Source organism: Lactuca saligna, chromosome 6 (genome assembly GCF_052625555.1).
Source record: "Lactuca saligna cultivar CGN05327 chromosome 6, ASM5262555v1, whole genome shotgun sequence".
NCBI lineage: Eukaryota > Viridiplantae > Streptophyta > Magnoliopsida > Asterales > Asteraceae > Lactuca > Lactuca saligna.
In genome coordinates, this window is record NC_136422.1 from 152,210,349 (window position 1) to 152,230,373 (window position 20,025).

Here is a 20,025-nt window from a genome sequence, read left to right on the forward strand (position 1 = left end):
GCCACGTTATGATTTTTGTAGCTCTGCCTTGGTTGACAAGGAAGGTATCGATAGAAGTAAGAAGGGGGAGGGGTAGATCTTAGTATCTTATATTAAAACATTTGATACCTTGAAGTGATTTTTTGATTTTTCATATGTTATTCTCTCCAATCATCTATATATATATATATATATATATATATATATATATATATATATATATATGTATATATATATATATATATATATATATATATATATATATATATATATGGAAAATTAAAAAGTACTTCAAGGTATCAAAGATCTAAGTAGAAGGTACTGGAACGTGCTGAGATATAGTAAAATGTAGACTTCCTAGAAATGAATCCTAAGAATTAGACGTGAAAGACATGCATCTGAGAAGTAGACGTTTAGGATTGACTACTATAAAGCAAATGATGATGAAGTACGAAGATATGATGATATGCATTATACCTTGCCTATCTCAATAGGTGGTATAAATAGTTGAAGAACATTGCCTCCATATCACCATAAAGAATTCAAACATAGTATACCCTACATATTGAGGACTATTATAGAAGGAATAAGAAGTGTTGGAAGTAGAGTTCAAAAATAACTAAGAAAAAGCATAAGATATGTTAGCTCAAGAATATGCATGAAAATAATCCTTGAAGAGGGATCTAGGAGTTTCTAGTATGTGTTTGGTAAAACACATGGTTGTTGTTAGAGCGCCTAATTAATACACGAAAATCCAAGTAGAGTCTAAGGAAAAATTGTTATATGTGCTTATTTGGATACATTTATGTGTTAAATGATTTTGTGGTTGTAATGTATAGTGACTTGGGAACTGCAAGGTAGATCTTGGGACGAGTATGTGTAGGTGTGAATTGTAGTATAAGCCTGTACTATCGAAATCACAAGATTTATACTTTGATCAGGAAGAGTTGCAAAGTTACTAAGGCACTAGTAGTTGAGTTATTTATTTTTTTTTTTTTCATTATTACCATTCATACGGTGATGATTAGGAAAATAGTTTCTTATTCAAACCCTAGTGGTCATGAAGAATCAAGTCTAAGTAACATAAATTTGCGAAGTGAGTTAAATGGTTCAAAGAGCCATGTCCGGTGCAGACACCGACTTTAGTCAAATATTGGAGAAGGAAACTTAAGGAATCACTACTTAGAGCTGTTGTGCTACTATATGATTTTGGGATATAAACATCATAAGAGGGACATAACTGTAACACCTGCAAATTTGGGTTGGATACTTCAAACGTAATAAGTGATCATTATTTATAATTAAACCATCGAATTTTACAGTTATTCATTATACGCTTTACAGGCTATACAAATATCCATTTGATATATGCATGTAATTTGAACAAATATTGCATTTATATAATATTTGTAGAAAATCCTATTATATAATTTATCGTTAAAGAGATAAAATAAAGTGTAAAATAAAAAAATTATTTAGGATAAATAATCTCAACAAAAGTTATAGTAGTCGTGATGACGATCACGTAGATATAAAGAACGCTTAAATCTGACTCGTATGAGTAAGTTATGATTTTTCAAAGTTTCATGTTTAGCCCTACATGTCAACATGTTTCATAAAATATGAAATGAAGATCGGTTGTTTGTTATCCAAAACAATCTAAAATAAAGTTGAGGTCTATGAAATTAAAAAATCCATCGATATAGAGAACATCAAGAACGAAGCTCTTATGCAATAGATATGGACAAAACTTGGTCCCTACACTTCGAGCACGACGAATTTGATACAAATATGTAAATTTAAGATATAATGAGAATTAGTCGATGGAGTCTAAATGAAAGTTGATGACCTCGAAAATATGAATCCGTTGATGTAAAGAACGTCGAGAATAAAGTTCGTATGAAGATGTTTGGATTTATAATACCATATTTACGTTAGGGATGAGAAATTGGGCCGAAAACCCGAACCGAACCGAGAACCAAACCGAACCGAACCGAATAAGACCCGAATAAGCAATTCGATTCGGTTTTCGGGTATCTGTATATGGCTTATTCGGTTTTCGGGTTATTCGGTCCGGGTTACCCGAATAAGGACTTATTCGGTCCAAAAAACCGAACCGAATATGAAGCGTCTATTTTCAATTGCGTGAGCCGTGAATCGATTATCCTATACGACTCCCTCTCACAGTCGACGTCTCAACGATTCTCCCATTCGATTCCCTAATCCTAATAGCGGGTAAACCAAACACAATTACACCAAATCGAACTGACGAACACAATTACACCGAATCGAAGAACATTGAAAATTTCTTACTGCCGAATCTAAGAACATTCTACTTCTTGCTGCCAAGTGCCGACTTCTACTTCTTGTTGTCGACATTTAATTTGTTTGATCGCCAATTACACCAAAATCGTAATATATTCGGGTTATTCAACTACAAAATATTCGGGTTATTCGGGTTATATATTTATGAAATCATAAGAGTTAAAAGTAATACAAAATATTTGGGTTATTCGGGTTATTCGGGCTATTAGGGTTATTCGGGTTATTCGGGTTATTCGACTCCTTAATCATCTTGCACAGGTTATTTGGGTTATTCGGGTCGGAATCGAACCGAATCGAATAATACCCGAACCGAACCGAACCCGTATTGCTTATTTGGTTCAGTTTTCGGTTCATACAATTAGCCTTATTCGGTTTTCGGTTTATTCGGTTCGGTTCGGTTCAGTTCGGTTCCGACCCGAATAACATCCCTAATTTACGTAGTAAAATACAATATAAATCATATATATATATATATATATATATATATATATATATATATAGAGAGAGAGAGAGAGAGAGAGAGAGAGACACACACACACACACATATATATATACATATTTATATATCATAAAAAAGGTACCGACGATGCGGTTGATATAAAGCTAATACTGAATACTGTCGACATTAGTTTAGTAGAAATATCGTTAAAACTATTTAAAATAGTATTATAAAGGGGCATTTAGTCATTTAAATAAATATAAATGAGCTTTTTGAAACTTCATTTACTATAAATAAGAAGCTCTAGCCTCTCATAATTCTTGCACTAAGTCTCTTTCAAGAACTTTTCTCTTCTTACCCCAGAGCATGTCGGTCCCTCGTGATTCGACATCTCTTTTTGTAGTTTTAGTATAGTAAGTTGGGTGCTGAAAGAATTTTTTTTTGAAGAAAGATTCAGCGACATAGTTCTGACCATGGAGTTTTAAGGTTTTTTTTAAAAAACCTCATCTTTTGAAAGGAAAAACTAAGGTGTTACGCGAAGTGCTGACCTAGATTTGAAGGTTCATACATTCCCATCCATGTAGAACATTCATTTTCAACCTATAATAATAAGAAAAGGTTTAGGGCAAACCAAATTCAAATATGGTTTTTCTTCATGGACTGAACTTTACTATTATTTTAATTTCTTGCTTTCTGATAGCTCGAAAGGCCCACTAGTGCTTCCATGTTGTTAGCAATTCACCTATATTTATCAGTATACTTTTAGTGACCAACGTGTATCAATATACTTTCACTGACCAACGTGCTTTGCTTTCGCATTTAAATGAAGAGCATAGAACTCCTAATCATTGCTAATTCAACTGGAATTTCACATAAATATGAATATGTCAACTGAAACACAACAGGTTATCAATCTTTGGTCGTGTGCTACTGATAACTAAAAAGATCATTGTTAGTTGACTCTTGCAAGATCAAGATCAACACGAATCCTAAGGACTTCTTGACATGTGAGTTTTCTATAAAGGAACATTACTTGACAAGCTAAAACAAATATTCAAAAGTATGTGCATATTTCCTACAAGAAAAGACTTCATAGAATAGGACTCGGTTTATCTTTAGCTTCTCGATCGACAAAAACATCACAACTCCAATTCTAAATGTGATAGAGTAAGAACACATTATTACTCCACCTATTACAATGTTTTATCATCCTTCTTAATTTTGAATGATTTTCAAGGTATGATTTATAGTTACTAGATCATGGCTCTAAAACTTGATTGGAACAAAATATGACTCATCTATGATCGAACCATTTCCAACAATGTTCGATTCCTCTTCTTAGTCATACAATTGCACTAAGATCTTCTTGGAGGAGTCAATTGTGATACAATTCTACAATTACTAAGATGATCATAAAACATTATACTAAAGCACTCTCCTTTCTTTTTAGATTTGAGTATCTTTATCTTTCTGCCAAATAGATTATTCCATTCGTTCTGCTACTCATGAATTTTTCAAATGTATTAGAATTTTTTTCATCTTACAAACAAAATCAGATTTACCGAAGCATCAATAAAGCATGAAGAATAGAGTTATCATCCCTTGTGGTGGATCTGAAAAGTCCATATCAACATGTACCATATCCATTAGTCCTTCACTTTCCGTCACATAAACATGTGATCAATGAATTAATCATAATTTTACAATAAACAAGATGCTCATATATATATATATATATATATATATATATATATATATATATATATATATATATATATATATATATATATATATATAAAATACAATTCGAATTGTACAACACCAAGTATATGCCTAGTTGGCGATGAGATTTCTTTTCCCTTGGTCATTTTTGACCATACCATAAGTGATATCATAAGAATCAAATCTAAAATTAATATATCTATTATTTGAAACATAAGTAACACTTTCATTATTGCCATTGCAAAGGAATATGATAAGGCAATTGAGTAAACCAAAACTTCGCTTTTATTGAAAAAATAGAACCTTTCCTTACAATGCATAAAATGAAAACTATATTTCTAAACATCTTCGAAGAGTAATAGCATTATATTAAATTATCCTAATACCCTAGAAGTAGCTCCAAATTCTGACCATTGAACCATGTGACCAAAGTCCATCTTTCACGATCAGATTTAGTTTACTTTGTTTAAGCTTCCTTCTTTCTTTTAGATCATGTAATACCATCAAAATGTGATCATCACATCATGTATTAAGAGTCTATATAATATGAACTTATGGAATTAGAAAATCGATGCAACTAAAGTATAGTCACAAGACTTGACTTTACCATCTTGAAGATCTTTCAGTTATTACGGGCAGCTTTGCTTCCAATGTCCCATCAATTGGAAGTAGAAACAAATGGAATCATTTGGGTCAACATGTGGAACAATCTCAGAATGAGCCTTTCTCTTTACCATACAATCAAACAGTTTGACCTTGTCTAATCCCTTTCGATTGAGAAGAGAAATCTTTTCTAGATCACTAATGTTACCATTGGCAATGTCCATTGAATTCTTGGAATTAGACCCTGTAAGAATTTCTGATTTAGTCATGTTCTTAAGCAGTTCTAATTCAACAAACATCAAGATACAAGCCAAATCAATTAGGGTCACATCAAGATTCCTCATATGAATGTTCTCAACAAACTAGCCATATAACTTATGAAGTGAAAGAAGAACCAAATCATTGGCTTTCTTCTTTAGGAATATGACACCCATACTTTCGAACTTGTCAATGTATGACTTCATTTTCAAAACATGCACATACATATAATTTCCATTTTCATGTTTACATGCCAATAGGTCTTGAGTAGTTTCATATATTTCAAATCGAGGAAAACATGACGTTGGGAGAGTTACAGGAGGATGAGGTGGCAGAGTGGAATAGAGACGGCGTCCAGTTCCACGATTCGCTATGGATGGGAAGACATTTTCACATTTCCTTGAAAGTATAAGAAAATCTCTAGAAGATTAAGGAAAACCATTTCTATAAGAATGATGAAGACCATTTCTATCTTCATACGACATCTAAATTGGGAGAAGAGAAAATTCACGTTAGTTGATTTTTCATCCTTAATTATTAGACAAAATTTTAAATTAAGACTAGGATCCATATTTTTGATTCAAACTTTGAAGAGGGATTCTGTAATCAAATTTGAATCTATTTTAGGTAGGTAGAGTCATCTCACAAATTTCGTTCACATGAAACTCCTAGATCTTTAAGATTCATTGCATCTTATCAATGCATGTTTAATCGCGATTATGCTCTTACTAATTATGACTAGGATGTCGAGGACCACAATTAAGATGTGAATAACCATGCAAACTTGTGCAAACTTCCTCGATCGATTTATAATCTCCCATTGATGTGCCAGCTAACCACACACGCTCCATCAACAATCATAAACACGAGCTGTTTCATTATTTAATCTTTATAATCCTATTGATGGGTTAGTTCGTTTGTATGGAAAGGACCGCCAGACGTATGGAGCTAATGAGTAGTAGACGATAGAGGTCGAGGGTGAGATGATTTCAGTTGGAATTATAGTATTCGCTTGGGGTAAAGCGAACTTCATGACTTGTCTGTCACACTCGGTTGAGAAAGTCAGTGTGAGAAGGAAGTCAGTGAGACGTTTTTGGTATGCAAGGGGTAACCTTTGGAGGTTTAATTATTGGTCCAGGAGATGACCTGGTGCTCAGTGTTGAAAGGGATATTTGAGAAGGAAGTTGGGGTTTATGATTGTTAGATGTGAAATGGATACTTCTGATCAAGAATGATTTTTTTATTGTGTCTGAGCACAAGGTGATGGGAGTTTATTGTTCAGATGGGTTTTAATTGCAGTACAGTGGATGGGTCGCTGGTGTGATGTGATCCTTTCATTCCATGGAGTACGATCCAGATTGTTTAATATGCCTGGTATGAGTGATCGGTTGCCAATTTTTGGGCACTGACTTGTTTCTATCAGTCACAACGAGAGAATTAGAGGGGCAGTAAGTTATCGGGGTTTTTTATTTGAAGAGAGAATAACATGGTGATATCTTGAAAGGGCAGTCTGGTAGTGAGACATGCCACAACAGTTTCCAGACTCCAGAGAGCCAGAAGGGGTATCATAGCGGCAGAAGGGTCTGTCCTTTTCCGGGTTTGGGGAGTTCCTATTTGGGTTTAGGTGTCCATGGAGGAAGATAGGTGTGTGGTATGAGATCCTTTCGGCGGTGCTTTTCGGGTTATTGGGTTTGATCTATGTGTTGTTGAGGAACGATTTAGAGGGCGAAATCCAATTTAAGTGTGGGAGAATTGTAACATCCAGAGTTTCAGGTATATTATTGTGTGATTAATTTTGAGATTTATGGAGTGAATCGACGAGTTGTGAGTCCTAATCGTCGAGTAAAGTTGATTTTTCCACGTGAGATTAATGAATGGACTCGACGAGTCATAGAACCGAATCGCCGAGTAGGTGCTGGGTAGAGAAACCCTAATTTCCCAGGGTTGGGGCCTGTATACGAGAACTTATGGCCCAATTTCTGCCTCACCAGCTACCTAACCGCTTTGTGTGAAATCCTAAACGAGTGTAGTGAGCTAAGAGACTCTCCAAGCTAACCTTTAAGGATTTTAGTGCATTATTGAGGAGGAATAGGAGTTTGTTCAGCAAGAAACAAGAAGGAGTTGTTGGGGTTCAGACCATTTCGTCTAGAGCTTCAAGAGGAAGTTAAAAAGCTTGAATCTTTCCCATTTATTTGGTTAGATCTCATGAGTTGAGAAGTTAGGGTTTTCATCACATATTATTTGGGACTTTGAGAATACTAAGTTATCTAGAAGTTTAAACCTAAGATCTAGACCTTGTGAGGTCCTTAGAGCCCAAAGGTCCTAGTTTTCTTCATCCATATGTGGAGTATGGTGTTTAACACCTTATGAGAACATGCATTGGTCGATTGGGGAAAAACCACCATGCATGAGTGTAAAGATCGAAGCTTTACGTGTCAATCAAGCCTTTGGATGGTAGATATAGTGTTTGGAGTGATAGATCAGCCTTAAATTATCAGAATGAGAGATCAGTTTAAAGGGACTCGGCGAGTCCATGGTTTGACTCGACGATTAGGTGAGCATTTGTCCTGATGAGCTTGATCATGCGATAACTCATCGAATTGGGAGTCAAATCGATGAGCTGAGCTGGACCTTTGCAAGACTTCTGAGGAAATGAGTGGACTCGACGAGTCACATGGGTGCACTCGGCAGACGGGTCAAACATGGACTGTTGACTCGAGTTTGACTTCGGTTGAATATAAGGTTGGGTTAATCATGAGTAATAGAGACCATGGAGGGGTAAAATGGTCTTTTATCCACTTCAAGAGTTATACAGAGAGAAAGAATAGTGTTTGGTTTATTTACGTATGAATAGAGTATTAATTAGAGATGTTTATCCTATGTGTTAGGCGGAGGCTAGTTCGAGATTTTCGAGCACGAGACTATTACTTGCTAGCTTACGAGGTGAGTCTTCTCACTATACATACCTAGAGTGGAAATCTGAGTTATGTGGCTGGAGGATATTATGTGTTTATATTGAGTATTGTGATATCTTGCATTATGTCTTTCTGATTTATGTTGTGTATTATTCTGAGCTTACTGAGTTAGGACTAGAGGGTCTACCCGATCTGTGGGACCAGAGGGTTCGACTAAGACACATTGACCAGAGGGTCTTACTGAGTTATAGCCTTTAGTGGCTACAAAGCTGTGTGTGGTATTTTTGGAACTCTCTAAGCTTCGTGCTTACCGTGTTGTGTGTTGTGTGTTTTAGGTTTTTCTCAGGATCACGGGAAGGCACCGACTTGATTGTACGCACCAGTTAAAGAGCTATCTTTTAAGGATCCTGGATCTTAATCAAACAATTATGGAGTTACGATTTGTAAATTTAATAAATGAGACTTTTGTGAAATGTGTTATGAGAATTATATGATTTTAAATGAAAATTTTGTTTGAAAATTTACGATGTTACAAGTTGGTATCAGAGCCTTGGTTTGAGGGATTTAGATGCACATTCGGGTATGTCTGGACTCAAACTGGAGATTTGAGAGAAAATTATCAAAAAAATAACTTTTCTAAAACGAGCAAAAGTTTCTAAGAGAAAAACGAGAAGTAGCAGTGTGTACAATCAACTAGAGCCTGAAACGTGATTTCCCAAAATTCTCTTATTTATTTTTGTTTGAATTATTACTAAAATATTAGTGATGCATGCTAAAAGATAGGCTAGGTGTTTCATATTTTAGGGGTAGAGTTGCCTGATTTGTGATACTTAGCCTAGGAATGTTGCTATCTTTGATGTGCTTTGAGTATGTGTGGAGTAAGAGTATCCAACAGGAATCTTTTAGAGAGAGATCCTTGAGTAGAGGAGTAATCCTGGAGAGACACCTATTGGAGGAGCCTATCGGGAGAGTAGTTAGATACCCACATGGGTTAGAGTTGCTTGAGTTTTGTGATACCTTTTAAGTGAGAGTAGAGCAAGTGGAGGATTAACCTAAAGTGGTTTTACGTGTTTGTAGAGATTATTTGATGCCCGAAAGCTGCTTGCTTCGTGCTTTGTGGAACTCTTGATGATTGGAGTCGGCTACTAAGTGAATATGAAGACATCCAGGAGGTAGATGGCTGGCATCATAGGGTGTTTTTCAGCAGCTAATGGCAGAGAAGTGTGAGAACCTAGGAAGAGCCTAGGAAGTGACCATAGTCAGATGAGTATGCTAAGAGAGGAGAGTAATTGTTGGGGAGTGACCAGGTTTAACAGGATTAGTGATCGAGAAGGTGGAGCAGCTACTTAGGAGATCTGGGATGATCCGTGTGGAAAGTATGGGTAGATGTGGCAAGTAGTATGGGCCCTTACTACTAAAATCAGAGGACCCATACTCAAAACAGGGAGAATTCTGAAGGTTCTAAGTAGCAGATTGAGAGGAGATAACATGGTTCGGGTACCATGATTCGTAGCAGATTGAGAGGTGATTACATGGCTCGAGTACGATTATTCGTAGAAGATTGAGAGGAGATAACATGGTTCGATTACCATGATTCGTTTCAGTTACTGCTTCTGGTTTTACCTGTTATCCAGTTGGGATTGATTAGTCTAGGATCAGATGTGATAGAGTGTGGTTCCTGAGGGCCATGTTGAGCAAGTCTCAATAGAGCATACCTTGAGGGGAAAATCGAGTTAGTGTCCGAGATATTTTTTGTGAGATGCCAGTTGGAGTCGCAAGACTCATGGATGAGTAGATATGACGCTTATTGGAGGATCGCGGTCTGAGTCGAGTAATCGACTAAAATATGAGGTGCCATCTTCTGTGGTAAGAGTTGCGCTATCCCCATTTCCTAAGAGAAGCAAAAAAGATGACGAGTTTCCGATTTTCAGAGTGTGGGGGTAAACCCCGTGGGGTAGCATAGGGTTGCAGCCTTTTAACCAGATTATTTTAGGCATTATGTTTGCTGTGAGGTATTTCTTATTCCATGAGAGAGTCATTATGGGTCTATGATGGAAGAGAACGCGGAGGTGCCTTTTTGGGAGCCATACTTTTAGCGGCAGTTTCAGGTGGTTAAAAGGAGTATATCAGGGTGGTGACCCTCGTTGTCTTTGTTGTGTACCGAATATGAGAGTGAGGTCTCTTGCTTTTATGATGATTCCCACGCTGGTAGGATGGTTGAGGAGTCAGAGACGAAGTGTGTGTTATGTGTATTATATCCAGACTGAGAGTCAGGACTAATTCAGTACAACTGGGGTATCCGACGATATATCGGTATGAGGCTTCGAGATGACTAGAGGCAGTCATGTTGGGAGGATTCTGAGATTCTTTTCTGAGTTATGAGATATTTGGAGTTTCTCGATTCCATCGGGAAAATCATTAAACTAATTATATGGTACGTTCTAAGAGTCAAGTGTGATACACCTGGTGAAACAGTCTATGGAGTAGATTGTTGGTATGCTAATTGGTGATGGTTTGAACCCTGAGTGGGGGAGAACTGATTATTCTATTGAGAGGATCAGCGATCCGTTCAAACTGTGGTTAGAGAACTGGTTATGGAGATGCGTGGTTCGGACACATGAGACCTGGGTTATTGGTGGGTGAGGCGAGGTGCAAGGCGGGGTGATCTATGGGTATGTGCTTAAGGAAGGATAAGAGAACCCACAGCATGTGGCCATTGGCCAGAGAATTCATTATGGCTAGGTATTTTTCAGGATTTCAATTGTTGAGTTCGAGGCGGATGGGTCGCCGAGTTCAGGGTGCAATAGCTGAGATTTGCGGGTATAAGTATAGATTGTGATTTATAATCCAGAAGGGACAGCAGTTGATTTGTCAATCAATCTCAGAGTTGGTGTGAGTAATCATATGGGCGGTGATCAGTAGAGGGTGGAGCTTCGTATTTTCGTCAACATGTTTTCAGTTATTGACGATTCCTATATGTTTCAATTTGTAAGATGGGAGTATTTCGAAGTTACAAGTTGTGCGAGAAGAAGATCAATTGTGAGATACTGAGAGGGCGAATTGCGGTATCTTAGTATGATGCCATGAGTATGAGACCAGTGGTTAAGGCAAGACATCGTGAGGCTCTATGATGGTGTACCAAGGTATCCGATTATGACGTCCTAAATTTTGGAGTATTTTGAGTCTTGAGTTTGAGATGGAAAGTGGTGTATCAAGTATCTATGGTTCCAGTGGGAGCCCTTCGGCTATTTGACATCAAGCGAGATTATCTAAAAATGTGAATTGTAGCGAGAAAATGCAGTTTTGCCATGGCGGTTGCCGTTGGGAGTAATGATGTTTATTTTGGATGAGTGTGTGCACCTATCTATGCTGGGCCGCGGAGCATGAGTTAGTGAATGCAGCGTGGCACCGACTTAAGGATGACATCATGAGGTGGTAAGAGAAAGTGATATAAGACTACTAGGAGTTGTAGCATCCATGAGTTAGTGCGCGAGAGTGTGATGATACTGCGGGAAGCCGTAGTGTTCACCAGTCAACGAAAAGGTGTGGTGATATGGCGGGGAGCTATAGTATTCACCAAACAACGAGCATGGATTGTGAAACTGCAGGGAGCCATAGCTTTCACTTGTCAGAGGGAGAGCGTTGTGAAACTACGGGGAGCAGTAGTTTTCACTATTTAGGGAGAGAGTATTGTGGAACTACGGCGGAACGTAGCTTTCACTAGCCAGCGAGCAAGAGAGAAGCGTTGTGAATCTACCGGGAGATGTAGTATTTGCTAGTCAGAGTAGGACTCAGAAGAGTTCTTAGGCTTGGGTAGCCTTACCACTTGAGTTTTTTGGAACCTAGTTGCCAGACTAGGGGTGAGACTCGGGTCTCTGTATTGGTCAAGGATTGTTGTATCCCGGGTTGAGGAGGGATTATTGTAAGCAGAAGGAATTGGAGAGATGGTGTGGGAATAAATTCGTGAATCACGGGTACGGAACGAGTATCAGATTGGAAATGAGTGGTTCCAATTCCGCATCGGGCCAGAATCTCAAGTTTGAGTTGGCTCTAATGGTGTATTGAGAAGGCAAAATGAGATTCCGGACTTAGATGTGGGTTCCATTTTGAGAGGTATTGTTTGTCCTCTGATGTATTAGACCTGTGTGGGTCAGTTTGTTTATATGGAAAGGACCGCGAGACATATGTCGCTAATGAGTAGTAGACGACAAAGGTAGAGGGTGAGACTATTTCAGTTGGGAATGCAGTATTCACTTGGGGTAAAGCGAACTTCATGAGTTGTGTGTCACACTGGGCTGGGATAATCAGTGTGAGAAGGAAGTCAGTGAGACGTTTTTGGTATGAAAGGGGTAACCTTTGGAGGTTCAACTATTGGGCCAGGAGATGACCTGGTGCTCAATGTTGAAAGGGATATTTGAGAAGGGAGTTGGGGTTTATGGTTGTTAGATTTCAGATGGATACTTCTGAGAAAGCATGATCTTTTTCTTGTGTCTAAGGATAGGGTGTTGCGAGTTCATTGTTCAGATGGTTTTTGATTGCAGTATAATGGATGGGTCCCTGGTGTGATGTGATCCTTTCATTCCTTGGAGTACGATCTGGATTGTTTAATATGCCTGGTATGAGTGATCGGTTGCCAATTTTTTGGCATTGACTTGTTTCTATTAGTCGCAACGAGAGACTCAGAGGGGCAGTGAGTTATCGTGGTTTGTTATTCGAGGAGCGAATAACATGGTGATATCTTGAGAGGGTGGTCTGGCAGTGAGACAGGCCACTAGAGTTTCCAGACTCTGGAGAGCCAGAAGGGGTATCATAGCAGCAGAAGGGTCTATCCTTTTCCGGGTTTGGGGAGTTCCTGTTTGGGTTCAGGTGTCCATGGAGGAAGATAGGTGTCTGGTATGAGATCCTTTCGATGGTGCTTTTTAGGTTATTGGGTTCGATCTATATGTTGTTGAGGAGCGATTTCGAGGGCGAAATCCAATTCAAGTGTGGGAGAATTGTAACATCCAGAGTTTCAGGTATATTATTGTGTGATTAATTTTTAGATTTATGGAGTGAATCGATGAGTTGTGAGTCCAAATCGTCGAGTAGAGTTGATTTTTCCACATGAGATTAATGAATGGACTCGACGAGTCAGAGAGCCGAATCACCGAGTAGGTGCTGGGCAGAGAAACCCTAATTTCCCAGGGTTGGGGCCTGTATGCGAGAACTTATTCCCCAATTTCTGCCTCACCGGCTACCTAACCGTTTTGTGTGAAATCCTAAACGAGTGTAGTGAGCTAAGAGAGTCTCCAAGCTAACCTTGAAGGATTTTAGTGCATTATTGAGGAGGAACAGGAGTTTGTTCAGCAAGAAACAAGAAGGAGTTGTTGGGGTTCAGACCATTTCGTCTAGAGCTTCAAGAGGAAGTTAAAAAGCTTGAATCTTTCCCTTTTATTTGGTAAGATCTCATGAGTTGAGAAGTTAGGGTTTTTATAACATATTATTTCGGACTTTGAGAATACTAAGTTATCTAGAAGTTTAAACCTAAGATCTAGACCTTGTGAGGTCCTTAGAGCCCAAAAGCCCTAACTTTCTTCATCCATATGAGGAGTATGGTGTTTAACACCTTATGAGAACATGTATTTGTCGATTGGGGAAAAACCACCATGCATGAGTGTAAAGATCGAAGCTTTATGTGTCAATCAAGCGTTAGGATGGTAGATATAGTGTTTGGAGTGATAGATCAGCCTTAAATCATCAGAATGAGAGATCAGTTTAAAGGGACTCAGCGAGTCCATGGTTTGACTCGACGAGTCGATGCGAGTTTGTCCTGATGAGCTTGATCATGCGATAACTCGTCAAGTTGGAGGTCAACTTGACGAGCTGAGCTGTACCTTTGCAAGACTTCTGAGGAAATGAGTGAACTTGACAAGTCACATGGATGCACTCGGCGTGTCGGGTTAAACATGAACTATTGACTCGAGTTTGATTCCGGTTGACTTTAAGGTTGGGTCAATCATGAGTAATGGTAACCATGGAGGGGTAAAAGGGAATTTTATCCACTTCAAGAGTTATACAGAGAGAAAGATTAGCCTTTGGTTTATTTGAGTATGAATAGAGTATTAATTAGAGATGTTTATCCTATGTGTTCGGCGGAGGCTAGTTCGAGATTTCCGAGCACAAGACTGCTACTTGTTAACTTACGAGGTGAGTCTTCTCACTATACATACCTAGAGTGGTAGTCTGAGTTGTGTGACTGGAGGATATTATGTGTTTATATTGAGTATTGTGATATCCTGCATTATGTCTTTTTGATTTATGTTGTGTATTATTCTAAGCTTAATGAGTTAGGACCAGAGGGTCCACTCGAGTTGTGGGACTAGAGGGTTCCACTGAGACACATTGATCAGAGGGTCTTATTGAGTTATAGCCGCGAGTGGCTATAGAGCTATGTGTGTTATGTGTTTTAGGTTTTTCTTAGGATCACGGGAAGGCACCGACTTGATTGTACACACTAGTGAAAGAGCTTTGTTTTGAGGATCTTGGATCTTAATCAAACAATTATGGAGTTGCGATTTGTAAATTTAATAAATGAGATTTTTGTGAAATGTGTTATTTGAATTATATGATGTTAAATGAAAATTTTGTTTGAAAATTTGCGGTGTTACATATTCATCTTAGGCAAGTAAAATCGGATTTTGATAGAACAGTATAGATAACTACCAAATAAAACCATATGAATCCAATTAGGCAAAAAATCCAAAAAATCTAGATTTGAAATGTGTTCACGTCATGATAAAGCCTTTGTCACATCGTGATCTCAGTCTGATAGAAAAAATTTTGTTCGATTCAGCTAATGTGCTTTCAATGTTAGTCACACTAATTAGCTCTAATACCATTGGTGGGTTTATTAGGTTACAACAAAATGTTGTATGCGGAAAATCACTTAAAATTTAAGAAGGGTGCACGCAACCTAAAAGGATCCATGTTTTCACTTTAGGGCAACATAATTTGAATAACAAAAACCTAATATGCATCCTATCAACTTCAAAAATCATAAACTAAATATACATACCTCAAACTTTTTATAGCAAAATAGTTACTTCAATCCTTCCTTTGAAGAGCTTGGAAAGCTAGCACCAAAAATATGATGCCTCTAATGGCTTACACCCAAACCCTAGAACTAGAAGACACTTGAGGAGAGTGGAGGAAACGTATAAATTTTCGTTCATAAGATTCTAAGAAAGTGTAGTCACAAAAATTGATGCCCAAGGGATCCTATTTATAGTTTAGGTAACTTGGAGACAAAGCAAGATTTGAGTAATTAAATAATCGATCTAATCTAATTCAAATAATTTCCTTATTAATTTTCAGGAGGCTTCTGGAAACCCTCGAAGGGCTCCCATAACCGTCAACCCTAGGATGGTTCTAGAATTGTCTGTTTTGTTCAACTGTTGAACAATTGCAATTCACCTCTTGTACCTTTAATTAATTCCAATTAATCCCAAATTAATTCCAGATTAATTCTGACTAATAATCAAGTAATTTATCATTAATTTATTAATCATATAAATTACCAAATCAATTACTTTAACAATTGATCTAATATCAATTTATTAATCACATAATAAATTAACAAATCAACTATCTTTTCCAATATATTAATCAGATAAGATGTTAAAAATCATTTCCTTATAATTTCCAATTAGTTTATTATTCATATAGTAATCTAATAAACCATCCTCTCTCTATAAATTTCATTCTAAAAAGTTATAGTTATTAAAGCAACGGGAAAATGACTTTACTTTCCTCACAATTTCCAATTAGTTTATTTTTCATATACCAATTTGTATGTTAGAGTCGTGTATCTGAGCATGACCTAGAAGAAGAAAATATAGGATTATGTACATTATAATCCTATATAAGATAAAGTGCTTGTGTTTATACATGTACGACCATGTACCTAAGCATGCATGTATAACCAAAGGATGCGTATATGTACAAGGAAAATATATGGGTATTATGAGTAATACCCTTAATAGTAGACAATGAAAGAATACGACTATATGTAATATAATCCTATGTACGAATATATGAATATAATAGCGTATGTGGATTTCTAAGGGAATTCAGCAAAAGTCAAAGTATGATTATATATATTATAATCATAATAGCATGTATGTATGTCTAGACATTTGATCGTGTTGTGTAGAGCACCTATATGTTACTAGACATAAATATAAATTAAGTACTTAATTAGTTAAGTACTAGATGTGTGTTAGAAGAACAGTTAATGAGATAAATAAATAGATTGTCTATAAGACAAGTGTTATGTGACGAGTCACATAACAAAGATAAGATGTAGAGAAAGATGGTTCCTTCGAGGACAAGAGATAGAGATTCATTCAGGAAAAATAGTATGGTTCGTTCGAGCACAAGACATGGTTCCTAAAGAGACAAAAGTATAATTCCTTCAGGAATGACATTATGTCCCTATGGGAAAAAGAGAGATGATTATCACTTTGGGGATGTGGATAGATGATTCATGTAGGAACGATGATTGAGTTTGGTTAGAGAAGATAAAGAAAGGTTCCTTGAGAGGAACATGGTAAGAGAGTTCTTTTGAGAACTTAGATGTAATCCACGAGTGTTTAATAGTAAGGAATCTATAAGGAATTCAAGAGAAGAAGAAATATTAAGGATCCATGAGGGATTATAAAGAGAGGAGTAAGACCGGATAAGTGTACTCGGTATGATAGTGGGATGTTGTTTCCCTTAGAAGTAGAGAAGATTGTAGAAAGAGATGTGACCGTTGAGTTGATATATATATATATATATATATATATATATATATATATATATATATATATATATATATAAGCTATAATTTGGTTAAATGCAAAGATATTTGGTACTTATAATGTTAAATTCTGTCTTGCAGCTAAAAAGGACATTCTCAAGGAAAATGAGCTGAAACTGAAGAAAACTGGATTCTTGGAGAATTGGAGATGAAACTAAGAGAAGAAGGAAGAAGAAATTGATCAAATTGAAGTTCCCTCGACGTAGATATCCACATTTCATAGTGTGGCATTCAAAATCTTCTCAATTCGTGCATAAAGATGTATCTCACAATGTGACCATCTCATGGTCACGACGTGACCACGTTTCAACAGAAGAATCCTCTACGGACATGCACAAATATATGGGATTACTACGATTCTCTCATTGTGACACTCATATTGTCACGACATGGCAACCATATTTTGGCAAATACATATTTTGATCTTTTAATCAAAATCGGAAGACTTGGAGCACATAGCTGCGATTGAAAAGAGAAAAATACATTCTAAGAACCCTTTGAAGGCAGAAGAAGATTAGAGATCAAGAGATTGGAGAAATATATTTCCACATAGATCATTCAGTTGACCTAGATTTAATCATGTTTAACCTAACTTTCTATATGATTATGTGTTTTCTTCTGTAATTATGGGCTAAACCCTTCAACTTTCGTTTAGTGATGATGGAACCTAATACTATGTGTTAGTTTCTATTATCATGGATTTATTGAAGTTGGTTTAGCTTGTGTTTGATAAATCAATACCTAGTACGTTAAAAGTTTCATTTTTTATTGCTTAGATTTCAAGATTTGTGTAGTTAGATGATCACTTTGATTGAATTAACTTGTTTACCTAGTTGTTTATGAATCTTAAATTGTAGACCTATAGATTGACCAAATTCTAGATTAGGTAATAAATATAATTGCTTTAGCTATGCTAGAGAGCATAATTAGATCATTATTTGTGTTTTGGTTATTTGTCTAGATTAAAGTTAATTAATCTTAGAGTTATCATTCATAGTCCAATAATCTTAATAATCAGCTTAGTGTACCACTTGTATAAGACCATTGCATAGTAGTTCATAAATTGGTGAAAACATTAGGAGATCGGACCAAGACTTCGAATAACTTTTATATTGATAACTAACCTAAATTAATTCATGTATTGAAATTAACCATAGGAAAAAAGGTGATTTGAAGCTAAACGAAAGTATTTTACTTCTCTTAGTCAAAAAAATTATATTTAGTTGTTTGATTAAGTTTTAAGAGGTTTAGTAATTAATTTAGGTCAATCTGAACTAGTAAAATCAGATAAAACCCCCTATTTTAGTTGTTTTCCTTAATTTAACTTATACTCGTTATTTTATTAATTAAAATATTGTTCCCTGTGATCGACACCCGACTTACTTTACTATTCTATAATTCGACTAGGTACACTGTCAAGTGTGTTTTAGCTAGTTAAGTTTTTTAGGTTTATAAATTAAAAACTAGTAGGTATAATCAAAGCATATCAAGTTTTTAGCGTCGTTGTCGGGGAACGGCTTATTATAGTTTTAATTTAAGTGCATTAGGTTAATCAATCCTTTTTGTGGGGTAAAATACACAAAAAGTTAATTTTCTGTGTTCGTAGAAATCACGACGTGACGGTCCTCCTGTCACGATGTGCAAACTATGGTTTTTAGATTTTGTTTATTTTGTTTTAATTCGTTTGTACACATTTTCTTTTGTTCTGTTTCGGTAATATATGACCAGTGGATCTACTTTTAAGATCGTGCCACCATTTGAAGATCCAAAATTTGAGCTCCACAAGAAAATTTGATCAAAAGGACGATGAATCTAGTAGAAGCTTTCAACCAGGCAAGGTAGAAAGTTTCGATAGAACTTTCGACAAGAAACGGATACGAAACAGAAACCGAGAGCGATTTAGAAGAGGAAGTCAAAAGCAAAGTTGTCAACACAATGATAGACATCACGACAATGACTATGGAGGAATATAATCGACAGATGTGTCATGACAATTGGCTAGGTCTCGTACCACCAACAGTTGCAACCAATGCAAATTTTGAGCTCAAGGGACAGATCGTCACTATGCTAAAGGACCATTTTATGGGAATGAAGACGCTTATAGACATATTTATGAGGTTTTGGAGATTGCAAACTACTTCAATGCTCCAAATGTTTCGCATGATGTGATGCTACTAAGGATGCCTCCAGTCACATTTACAGGAGTAACAAAGGATTGGTTAAAATCAATTCCACCCGGAGAGGTCACGACATGGACCAGACTGCGTAATGAGTTTATACAACAATTCGACCCTCATTCAAAGATAACAGAGATTAAAAAGAAGATCTAGAACTTCCAACAACTAGATGGAGAGTCCTTATATGAAGCGTGGGAACATTACAAGGGTTTACTTCATAACTGCCCACAACGTGATCTTAACGTGCAACAATAAATATCCATTTTCTATCATTGAATTAATGTGGGCACTCACAAACTCCTTGACTTTCAAGGACCAATGACAAAGAAGAATCCAACAACCAATAAAGCATTAATCGGTGAATTTGCCAAATATTCAATAGAATGTCGTAACCCTCGAGATGATGTGACGAAAGGAAGAGCAAATGGAGATGGGGCTTGAGAGAGAGAGAAAGAGAGAGAGAGAGAGAGAGAGAGAGAGATGAAGCTAAAGATAAGGAGAATGAGGTAAAGATACACATAGAGAGAGAGAGAGAGGGGATAGAGAGATACAAAGATGATAGATAGTGGTAAAGATTCAGAAGAGATAAATAGATAGAGATGTTGAGAGAGAGAGAGAGAGATAAAGTATGAGATACAGGTCACACACACACACACACACACACACACACACATATATATATATATATATATATATATATATATATATATATAGAGAGAGAGAGAGAGAGAGAAAGAGAGAGTAAGTACATGGAGACAAAGATATATT

The 20,025-nt window shown here is 36.6% G+C and overlaps 1 non-coding gene across 1 annotated transcript; it reads right to left on the reverse strand.

Annotated features, from left to right (window-relative positions):
* Positions 1–19,390: 19,390 nt before the first annotated feature.
* LOC145003587 (small nucleolar RNA R71) lies at positions 19,391–19,496 on the reverse strand. The gene has a single exon (XR_013662041.1). It is a non-coding gene; the product is annotated as a small nucleolar RNA R71 (small nucleolar RNA).
* Between the last annotated feature and the right edge of the window lie 529 nt (positions 19,497–20,025).